At 35.5% G+C, this 12,286-nt stretch overlaps 1 protein-coding gene across 5 annotated transcripts in view; it reads left to right on the top strand.

The window, feature by feature from the left end:
- The window catches only part of VPS54 (VPS54 subunit of GARP complex), a 109,237-nt gene that overhangs the window by 11,021 nt on the left and 85,930 nt on the right, over nt 1-12,286 (top strand). The window contains exon 2 of one of the 5 annotated variants that reach the window (XM_055089203.1): nt 5,286-5,388. The exons of the other annotated variants lie outside the window; for them this stretch is intronic. The gene's annotated coding sequence lies outside the window, so the exon portion shown is untranslated. The remainder of the gene's footprint in view (nt 1-5,285; nt 5,389-12,286) is intronic. 5 annotated transcript variants of the gene reach the window in all.

Raw genomic sequence — 12,286 nt, 5'->3', positions numbered from 1 at the left:
AAAATATCATATGCTAACGCATATATGTGGAACCTAGAAAAATGGTACAGATGAACCAGTTTGCAGGACAGAAATTGAGACACAGATGTAGAGAACAAACGTATGGACACCAAGCGGGGAAAGCGGCGGGGGCTGGTGGTGGTGGTGTGATGAATTGGGAGGTTGGGATTGACATGTATATACTGATGTGTATAAAATTGATGACTAATAACCTGCTGTATAAAAAAAAAAAAGTCATCCAGTGATGGAATGACCCAGTTGATTGTATGACTGACTTGACCAATAACAGAGTGATGTGGGTAACAAAGAGATCTGTAAGTCATTTTATTTATAGGAAAATTTTAAATTCTAAGAACTATTCTAAAGACTCATCATGAAGTTATCTTGCTTACTTGGTGAATTTAGATCTATTTTTAACAAATCACAAACCTGTATAGTGTTAGTACACATTCTGAGGGCTTTAAAAAGATCTTTCTTATGTCATTATTTAGGTGATTTTTCCCTTTACTTATTGAATGTTTGTATGTGCATCTGTATGTGTGCTTGCACATGTGTTGGGAAATATAAGTAAAAAAAAAAAGAAGCACTTGCCACAACATTTTTGGAATTTTAAGAGCCAATTTCTGGTAAATGGTATAGTTAAGCTTCTTTCATACAGCTAAGACACAAATAATAAACTTCTCCACTATATAAGATTTAGCATCTGACAGAATCTAATTTAATCGTAATTTTTAAAGTACTTAAAATGTTAAAAAATTGTATATCATATACATTATTGCTCACAATTATCTTAATACTGAAGCTAAAATTTAAACCTAAAGATTTGGGCTTTCAAGAAATACTAACAAATTAATGCTATCATATAAATAAGTACTTGTCTTCTCATCTTGATGGCCCATAGTAGCATATTTATCCCTCATTGCAGCTCAGGAATTATCCTTTTGTTAACAAAAATAGTAAATTATACTGATGAAAAGTGTCTTTTTCCTTGAGTAATAATTTTCTGGCGGTCACAGTCTTATAAAATTATTTGAACCTAAAACTGCCCTAAAAAGTAGTCTTTAAAAGGTGATCACAATCAGATGTTAATTATTGCTCTCATTTATTTTTTTATTTTTTATTTATTTATTTTTTTGCGGTACGCGGGCCTCTCACTGTTGTGGCCTCTCCCGTTGCAGAGCACAGGCTCCTGACGCGCAGGCTCAACAGCCATGGCCCACGGGCCCAGCCGTTCCGCGGCATGTGGGATCTTCCCGGACCGGGGCACGAACCCGTGTCCCCTGCATCGGCAGGCGGACTCTCAACCACTGCGCCACCAGGGAAGCCCCTATCATTTATTTTTAATACAAGATGGACATAGGGGACTTCCCTGGTGGTTCAGTGGTTAAGACTTCATCTTTCAACACAGGGGGTGCAGGTTCGATCCCTGGTTGGGGAGCTAAGATCCCACGTGCCTCACAGCCAAAAAACCAAAACATAAAACAGAAGCAATATCGTAACAAATTCAATAAAGACTTTAAAAGAAATGGTCCACATCAAAAAAAATCTTAAAAAAAAACCCCCAACAAGATGGACTTGTTCTTCTAAATAATTGTTATTGGATCAGTAATGATCTGATAAGGAGAAAAAGAAGACAGAAAAGTAGAGCACTGGGTGCCTGAAATGGATGGGAGGCAGTAGTGAAAAACATAGGTTTTTTTGGGTTTTTTTCTCTCTCCGGAGAGGCAGTGTGGTTTGGTGACAGAGGCATGGAATTTTGAATCAGAAGATCTGAATGCAAGTTGCATCTTCACAACTAAGTATTTAAATGGTTTGAAGCCAAGTTACTCTTGAACCTGTTTCTCTATCCACATAATAGGGATCAATGATTCATTCATTCACAGATTCACTCAGAAATGTTTTTCTTGCTAGGTTGTTAGGAAGACCAACAAAATAATCTTAATGAAAGCAAGCAGTTATGAACCGTGTAGTGTTTGGTCAAATATTAGTAATGATGTAATTCATCTTATTATTGTCTTTCTGTTGCTTCCCTCTCCTCTGCCATCCTTCCTTATTTCATAGATAACGTATTTTCATTGCAGTCTTCATCTTAGGACTTCAGAGAATTTTCAGAACTAGTGGTAGGAGTGAGGCAATCTAAGTTCACCCAAGTCCCAGCTGATCTGCCTGCCCATCATGGATAAGGGCATTAGGCAGAAGAGTAGGATGGAAGGCAACTTTTCTGGATCAGCTTGTTCATTTTCTTACTGCTGCCTGACAAAGTCCTTTTTTTTTCAAGTTGGGGCATAGCCCAATGTGCCTCATAGTCTCAGGGTATGATTATTCTGTATCTTTTTTTCTGCTTCCTCCTCTCCACTCCATCCCATTCCCATGAGTATCTAACTCTTCTTTCTCTCTCATCTCCTTTCTCCACCACTTTTTCTTGTTTCTTTTAATCTCACCCTTCAGTTGATTTCTTGCTGTTTGCCTATAAATGTGCTCCAGTCTCCCATGGCCTAAATAATTCTTGCTCAACTCTAATCGCTTTTCTTTCATCACCAAAAATATGTTGATATTGTTGCTTTTGTACTTCATCACTTACTTAACCTCTTGTGGTATGGCTTCTGCCCCAAACACTGTCCTAAGACTGTTTTAATCCAGTATCCTTTCTGAAGTTAATAACCTTCTTGACCTCTCTGTCTGCAGCATGTTGACACTACTTTTCACACTTTCTTCCTGGACACTTCTCCCTTGGCTTCTGTAGGATGGTTTTTCTGATTGCCTTCTTCCTTACCTCTTACATGTATTTGCCCCACCCCTTGCTCTGAGCTCTCATTGGCCCTCTTTTTCTGCACTTTCTTCCTTTGTAATGTTACTTTCCTGCGACTAGAATTATTTACCCTATTATTTCTGTAATGTAATTGACCTAGGAACGGTGATGCAAAATTCAGGGAGGCAGGATTCTGTTTACTACAAGAGATAATTTTTTTCCTAAAACAGTTATAGTTGTTTTGTAGTAATAATCTGCTTTTGAAGTAGTCAGTTCTCTATTACTGAATGTTTTCAAGTGGAGGCAGAAAGACCCCTTGTAGAAAGGATTCATATATTAGGTAGAAAGTTGAGCCAGATGATCTCTGAAAGTCCCATCCAACTCAGAGATTGTAATTTTTATCTCATCCACTCTACTCCCATGGATTGAATTTTGACCTTTATTCAAATGTCTTCCAAAAGCATTATTTCTAGCTTCTCTGCCTCATCATCCCTCTTGTCTCTCACAAACAGTTTTTATCAAAAATTGCTTCTGTTTTAGGCTACTATGTATTCTAGCTTCATCATCATTTTCCACTACTCTTTTTTCTCTCCTTTTACTGGCATGGCTTTGAGGACCACTGTTCTACGCTTTGACTACTTTTCTGACAGTAAATTATATCTGCTCATATTGGTTTGCTTCCCCCCGCCCAAACCAAACTAGGGGCACTCAAGCAAGGGACACCAGTAGAGGAGGCTTGGAAGCCTAAAGTTTAAATTTATTTTAAGACTTTGTATGGCACAGTCCAAATGTTAAGGCTTAAGATGTTTATAATGATAAATAGTAGTAGTTGCAATTATTTATTGAATGTCTGCTATGTGCCAAGTACATAGATTATGTAAATTATATTTCATTTAAATGTTACAACGTTCCTATGAGGAAGACACTGTTGCTGTCTCATTTTATAAACGAGGAAACTGAGAGGAATGTAAGAAAGTTGTCAGAGATCACACAACTAATAAATGACAGAGATCTAACTCACTTTATGGCCAGTTTTCTTAACCAATATATTATACTGTGTTACAGGAAAGGTAGAAATCTAGAATCAAATATTAGAAAGTTAGCTAATGTTATGCAAACAAGGTAGCGTATTTTTGACTTAGGTTTTTAGATTGTTTTGAATACACATGAACTTATATGAGACATTGTTAGTGGCTTGTGTGTGCTTACCTCCTTTTCCATGAGAGTCATTCATTTATTCATTCATTCATCCAACATTCATCTGTGCTGGGCATGGTATAGGAAGATGAATGAAACAAATATAATTTTATGATGTAGAGAGAGAGTCAGGAAATAAGCAGGTAAATAAATAGTTATAATTTGACAAAGTACTATAAAGTACACAAACCATAGTGCTACTAGTAGAGAATAACAGGGATATGTGTGTTGGATGAGGGATAGATTAAGGGGAGGATGTGCTTAGATTCTGTGGTCAGGAAAAGCCTGTTATATAACCACCGTTAACATTTTGTCATATACCTTTTCATACATTATATATAGCTATATAAAGTTTTTATATCAAAATGAGATTGTACTGTATATTCTGTTTTGTAATCTCATAATTGAGTCTCTTGAAACAATAGCCATTGTGTGTTAATTTCCTCACCTATTTCACTCCAACCTCTGCATTCTGCTTCCACCCCCTGTATTGGACTTGATATTGCTTCCCAATGTGATGTGGTCACTTCCTAATTTCCAAATCTAAAGGATTTGTTTTATTTGCCAATTCTGAGCTGATTTTTCTTCCCTGGTTTTTCTCCCACCTTCTTAGATGTTCCTTCTCGTCTTTATCACAAGCTTTTCTTTATATCTTTCTTTCACTTCTTTCTTCAGAAATGTTGGAGTCCTCCTAGGTTCTATACTTGGCCCTTCTCACTAATACTCTCCTAGAGTGATCTATTCAACACTTGTGTCTTAAGTCTATAATGACTCACCACAGTCGTGTGGATTAAGTCTAAACTCCTTTGTAAGTTTCCACCCAGCTTAAGGGATATTCATTTTTTATCTAAAGAAAAAGAAATGAACCTTTACTAATATTTATTGTGAGGATTGATACCAGCATCTTCAATCAGTCTGTATGTTTATTTATCAGATATTTAAATTACAGATAAGTGAGTAAGCTCAAGGGATTAAGAGTGGTATCCTTCACTTAGTTCATCCTTGTCATGTAATAGCCTTACATGAATAGTTAATTGGGTTTACAAATTATGCTATCTAGTTTTAACTAAACCAACTCTTATAAAATGTTTAATTAACCTAAAATGATTCCTGAAGAGAAATCACATCTTGGACGAATACTAACAATGGAACCACAAATAAAGCACGGAGTTGGATTCTCCTACTCTTAGTACAAGCTCTTCCATACATAAAAGTACTCAAAATATCCGTCAAACTTAAGACTATGTTATGTATGTTTTGTGTTTGTTTTTTTTTTTTTTTTTTTTTTTTTGGTACGCGGGCCTCTCACTGTTGTGGCCTCTCCCGTTGCGGAGCACAGGATCCGGACGCGCAGGCTCATCGGCCATGGCTCACGGGCCCAGCCGCCCCGCAGCACGCGGGATCCTCCCGGACCTGGGTACGAACCCGTGTGACCTGCATCGGTAGGTGGACTCTCAACCACTGCGCCACCAGGGAAGCCCTGTGTTTTTTTTAATATGAAAAAGGATTCTAAATTTGCTGATCTTTTCAGAAATGGCATGTGACTGACAGTAATATTTAACCAAACAGATAGTGAAACACACAGACACAAATCACAGACAGACAGACACACATTAAATCTGTTTCCACAGGGTGTTTTTGTTTGTTTTTATTTTTAAATAATGAATAAGAAAATGCATAATAGTAGTTGATCTTCTAGAAATACTCAAGCTATGGTAAATCTGTTTTGAAAACAGATGTTTGGTAATATTCCATCATTATGTTATTTTGTTAAAGGATGAACTCTTTAAAAATCCAGACTGGAGTTTTCTACCCTGTTTAAAAAATCTCAAAATAGAGAGTTTAGGAAGTGTGATCAGTGATTTCTTCCATTTGGTTCTACATATATTTGTGAGTATCTTTTTAAATTTTCTATAATAGGCATTAAAAGCCAGGTATAAAAATAAATTGAACTTAGAGCCAAACTTTTGAATCACCATTTCATGAAGTTTAAATCAAGATTTTTAATAATAATGAGGTATAGTGAAATCACATTGCTATCGATTAAAAATAGAGTAAAAAGGTACTTTTTGCCATTAATTAATAAACTAGATTATTTTTAAAAGTCTTTTCTCTCTATCTTTAAAAAAGTTCCATTTAGCACAATTTTATATTACCTGCATTAATACAGTTGTACCCTATATAATTTGTAAATGATGATTTCTTAAAATTTTTTTAACTATTGGGATACAGGATCAAAAAAGTTTGTAAATTGCTGATATAGATCATAAGTATTCCAACTTCAAAGGAAAGCTAGTTTTCTGAGGGTTATAGTCATTAGAAAGATTCATAGTAGAGGTAGGTATAAGGCTAAAACTGAACTTTTGCAGTTTAATAATAGCATCGTTCCTGATTAATAAAGTGTCATAGTTAATCTTATGTGTCAACTTGGCTAGACTAAGGGATGCCCACTATTGATGGTAAAACATTATTTCTAAGTGTGTCTTTGAGGGTGTTTCTGGATGAAATTAGCATTTAATTCAGTAGACTGAGTAAAGAGATCTGCCCTTGCCAGTGTGAGCAGGCATCATCATCATCTAATCCTTTGAAGACCTGAATAAAACAGAAAAAGCAAAGGAAGGGTGAATTTGTTCTCTCCTCTTGAGCTGGGACATTCGAATTATCTGGCCCTCATACATCAGAGCTCTTGGTTCTAGGCCTTTGGACTCCGGGTCTTAATACCAGCAGCCGCCTGTATTTCAGGCCTTTGGCCTCGGACTGAATTATACCATTGGCTTTCCTGGTTCTCCAGCTTGCAGAAGGCAGATTGTGGGACTTCTTGGCCTCCACAACTGGGTGGTGAGCCAGTTCCTTGAATAACTCTCTTATAAATATCCTGTTGGGTCTGTTTCTCTGGAGAATCCTGACTAATAAATATAAAGTAATAAGTTTTCATAGGAAAACATTTGGAAAATTCCAAAAAAGCACAAACAAAAATTTCTTATAATTTTGTCATTTGGCGGTAACCATTGTTAATATTGTGGTATATGTCCGTACAATTTTTTTTTGAAATATGTATGCTTATTTTAAATTAGAAAATTGGGATCATACTGACATACTACTTTGAAAACCGTTTCCACTTAACAATATATGTTAAACATTTTTGTGTTATTAAATATTTTGCAATCGTATTTCAAAAAATTTTTAATTGTAAAAAATATGTATAACATAATATTTATCATCGTAACCATTTTTAAGTATGCAGTTAAGTAGTGTTAAGTGTATTCACATTGTTGTGTAGCCAATCTCCAGAACTTTTTCATCTTGCAAAACTGAAACACTATAATCCGTTAAACAACTCCCTGTTTTCCCTCCCCTGGCCCCTGACAACCACATTCTACTTTCTGTCTCTTTCTGTGAATTTCATTGCTTATGTACCTCATGTAAGTGGAATCATACAGTATTTGTCTTTTTGTGATTGACTTATTTCACTTAGCATAACGTTGTCAAGGTTCATCCATCCTATAGCAAATGTCAGAATTTCCTTCTTTTTTTAAGGCTGAATATAATACTCCATTGTGCATATATACCACATTTGTTTATCCATTCATCCGTTAGTGAACACTTGGGTTGCTTCTGCCTCTTGGCTATTATGAATAATGTTGCTATTACATGGATGTACAAATGACTCCTCAAGACCCTACTTTCGGTTCTTTTGGATATATACACAGAAGTGGAATTGCTGCATCGTATGGTAGTTCTAGTTTTACTTTTTTGATGAGTTGCCATGTTGTTTTCTGAAATGGCTGCACCATTTTACTTCCCACCAGCAGTGCATATGGCTTCTAGTACCTCCACATCCTTGCCAACACTTTTTGTTGTTGTTGATGATGTTTGGTTGGTTGGTTTTGTTTTTTGTTTTTTTTGGATAGTAACCATCCTAGTGGATGTGAAGTCTGCAATCCTATTTTAATGACAGTGTAATCCATTGGCTATACTATAGCTTATTAAATAACCAAGTCCTTATTTAGGAGTTTGTTTCAGCTTTTTCACTCTTAAAAATAATGCTGAGGTTATTTTTGTTCATATTTTGGAGTGTTTGTATATTTGTTTTCTTAATATATGTAATCTAGAAATGAAATTTGAAATGACCTTTGAAGGAAGAAGAGGCATTGGATAGGTAGAAGGATGGTATGAATATTCTAGGAAGGACACAGCCTTAACAAAAACAAGGAAGCCTTGATAGTGTGATAGATTAGAGGGACAATTAGACCACCCTATCCAGAATAGAGATTATCCGTGGGTAATAGGAAATCAGGCTAGAAAGGAAGGTAAACATCAGGTTGTGGAAATCCTTGAGTACCAGCTTGTAAAACTTGGCACTTGTTTGGAAAGTAATGAATAACTTTCCAAATGAAAGCAAAGGTTTTTGAGCTGAAGTATGACAATGAAAACATTCTAGAAGATTAATCCTAAAGCAATGTGCAAAATGGACTAGACTGAAGGCAGAGAGACCAGTTAGAGGACCACAGTTTGATAGAAGGTCGATAGAGGGCAGGCAAGTTTAGGTTTTATAAAGTAGGGTATATTATAAAGTAGGGTATCACTTCTGAAGAATGGAAGGGAAGTAAAATGATTAGTTCGTGTATCTGTGTTAACCACTTTGGTAGAGGGGGAAAAAAAAGACTTTTGCTATTACTTTACCTGTAATAGGCAATTTCATAGATAGTTCAGAGGTGGCTGTAAATGATTTTGTAATATCATTGTTCTCTGTAAGCAGCTAATATTATAGTGTAGAAGCAAGGGAAGAGATTTTTTACACAGTATCTGGGTAATGCCTGTGGTAAATGTTTGTCCATCTCAGCTGCATTCTCATTCAGCTTCTAAGGAATTCGTTTGTATATATGGTATTATTCTTCTGCAGCATTAAAACTTGATTGAAATTTATTGATTTTCTTTCCTCCATATTTGAAGTTGTACAAGAATGCCATCTTCAGGCAGATTAATAGTTACAAATTTAATGTTTTTCCTTCTCTCTGATATTTATATTTTGCATTATTTATCTATTTAATGTTTGAAAAATATAGTTTCTTTCCACCAACTTTTTATTGTGAAGACTACAAAACATACAGAAAAGTGAACGAATAGAACATGTTAGAGTCATATGTACTTGACTTAGATAAACCATTTTTAACATTTTGCCATATTTGTTTATCTGTGTGTATTTTTTGCTGAATCATTTGAAAGTAAGTTGTAGATGGCATCATGTTTCATCCCTGAATACTTTATTGTTCATGTCCTGAGTATAAGGACATTTTCCCCATAATCTCAATACCATCAATCCACTTAAGAAAATTAATAATTCCAAAATCTCATATAACATCCAATCCATATTCAGAATTTCCCAATTGTTCCAAGAGTGTATTAGAGGCATTTTTTTCTTTTTTAACCAGCATCCCGTCAAGGCTTGCATATTGCCTTTAGTTGTTGTCTCTTTATTTATTTTAATATGGAATAGTTCCCCAGCTTTTAAAAATGACATTCATCTAAGTGTCCAGGCCAGTTTTCTTGTAGAGTGTCTCATTCTCAGTTTATTTGTTTCCCCATGTTTTTGTTTAAATCTCACTATCCTATTCCCCTCTGTTTTCTTAGACTGGAAGGTAGGTCTAGAGCAAAGGTACTTAACCTTCAGTTCACATACTCTATAGGATCTGTGAATAGAATACAGGGAGTCTGAACTTTGGATGGGGAAAAAATTACATCTTTATTTTAATTCAGTGGTTCTCAACTGAGGTGATTTTTGTCCTCTCTCCTTTCTTCCCCTGCATAGGGATGTTTGGCTTTGTCTGAAGACATTTTTGGTTATCACAACTGGGTGTGAGGCTGCTATTGGCATCAAGTGGATAGAGGCTAAGGATGCATCTAAGGATCCTACAATGTACCGGGGGAGAATTATCTAGATCAGAATGTCAATGTCAGTGGTGCCATCGTTGAGCAGCCATACCTTAACTGAATTTTAGCATTTCCTTTAACTGTGAATGTAAGAAACCTTTCACAGGGGTATTAGCACTACCTGTAACTTTGTCACCAAGAGAAATTTCAGATGTTTTCATGTCATATTAAATTTATCTCAAAATATTTATGCTCATTTATTGCTTAGAAATTAGGATAAATTTGCATAATCAAGAAGCAAAAATATTACTGTATTAAAATTTAAGAAGATAGTTTGACAGCTGTATTTCAGTATAATTGTCCATTGTAATCTTATGTATTTTATGCATTATAAACATTATTCTGGCAAGGGTTCTGTAGACTTTACCAGACTGCCAAAGGAATCCACAGGACAAAAGGCTTAACCCTTGGTCTAGAGGCTTGATTAGATTGGGTTAAACATTTTTGGTAAGAATGCTTCATAGGCGATGATGTTTATTTCATATTGTTATTTCATGAATCACATAATATCAAGTTGTCTTATTATTCTGAATGATGCCAAGTTTGATGACTTAGTTAATTAAGGTGGTGACAGCCAGATCTTTCCATTTTAGAGATACATTTTCCCCTTTGCATTGCAAAGTAGTCTGTGAGGTAATACTTTGGCACTAGGTGAATTTTCTGTTTCTGAACAGCCTTTCACCTAATAGCTTTAGCATACATTGATGATTTTTGCCTAAATTGATTATTACATTGGGGGTTACGAATGGTGATTTTTCTATTTCAGTCATTTCTTCACATTTACTGGCATTCTTCTATAAATAAGAGATTTCCTTTCCCCTCTCCCACTCCACCCCCTTTTCCTCATCCCCCTCCCCCCAAGTAACACTATAGATTCATTATTTTGTATTTGTTCAATATGTTACACTCAGGGTTGTTTATTTTTTTTTTTGAGTGCTCAACTTGTCCTAAATGTGGTCAATGGGAGCCCCCTTAACTTGGTCCTCGGTCCTTTTGATAGATCCTACTGGTCTTAGAGCATTTCCTTGCTTTCTGCCACAAGTGTTCTCATGATCAAATTGTTCTTTCTGTGCTTCAGGTTTGGAGTCAACTATTTCTTTAAAGAACCATTGTTTCTTTGTGGGGAATGGTATTTAGAAACCAGGGTCTGAGCACTTGGTGTGCTCATTGCTTCTGGAGTGACAGTGCTTCTAGGCCTTTTAAATAGAAGCTCTTAACTACACTTTTAGCATAAAAAGATATTTTGAGCTACAAGAAAGAAAATCAAATGTTTCTGATTTACACATCCTTGCAGTTTTTTTCGTTTGGAATGAATGAGTCTGTTTATTCCTTTCTTCATCAGCCCAGACCCATGCTTTTATTTACTCACTCAAGGATTATTGGTAGTTGTCTAACTAATGTTTCTCTCTTCTGATCTGTTCTACATACTACCCATTTCATTCATCTATAGAATAGTTATAATATATTTTCTGTGTGCCAGGAACTGTGTTAGGCATGTAGAATACACAGGAAAATGGAAACATCAAGAAGTTCACAGTCTAATAGGAAAGACCTATATGAAAACCAAAATTTTAGTATGTTTGGTGCAAAAATAGAAATAAACAGCAACTAAGTGTAAGAAACCAAAGAAGACTTCAAGACAAAATATTTGAGTATGGTAATGATATAATTATGAGAAGATTACCATGTGAAGAAGGGTGGATCTATTTATAGATTGTCATTATTGGTGACCACTGGTCAAATGCCCAATTTGTATCTAGATGGTAGTTACAAGTAGAAGTGTTAAAAATCGGGGGTTGCCTACATTTAGTGCTGAGAGCTTTCCTTTTTCCTGTATTCTGTTTTTTAGTTTTTTTGTTTTTCTGGGTAGACAAACTATTCTTCACTTACACTAAAACTTTCTTATGAAAGATTATTTCTTTGCTGAAATTGTTTGGTTTAGAGGCCATGTAGATTTGATTATTTGTTTATACATCCATGCTTTGTGAATAAATCTGCCATGTTTTATTACCAGTGATTGCACTTATCAAGTATCTGCATCATACGTGTTATGTGGTTATTAATACAAAGTTTGGTTCTTACTGTGGGGAGATCATCTTAATAAACACAGGATGGTGAGAGGATCTGAGAGTCAGATGGATAGAAATTGGGGCTCACCCATGTAGGCAGTACCCTAATTGTACATAATCCCTTTATAGCTAGAGATTGTCCCTCTTTTCATAAGAATTAGGAGGGGTGTAGGAAAAAATAAGAGAAAACTTGTGCATGTTTCCTAATTCAGGATCTTTAAGGAGTAAATAAGCTATTTTTATTTCCCCACCCAGATATAGAAGTAACTTATAGGAGTCTAGAAATGTTTTTCCACAAGTCCCCATCTCCCCAAGTATTTCTAGATTCCTAAGATGTCAA

Source organism: Physeter macrocephalus, chromosome 12 (assembly GCF_002837175.3).
Source record: "Physeter macrocephalus isolate SW-GA chromosome 12, ASM283717v5, whole genome shotgun sequence".
Lineage (NCBI taxonomy): Eukaryota > Metazoa > Chordata > Mammalia > Artiodactyla > Physeteridae > Physeter > Physeter macrocephalus.
This window is presented reverse-complemented; position numbering and strand designations above follow the sequence as displayed.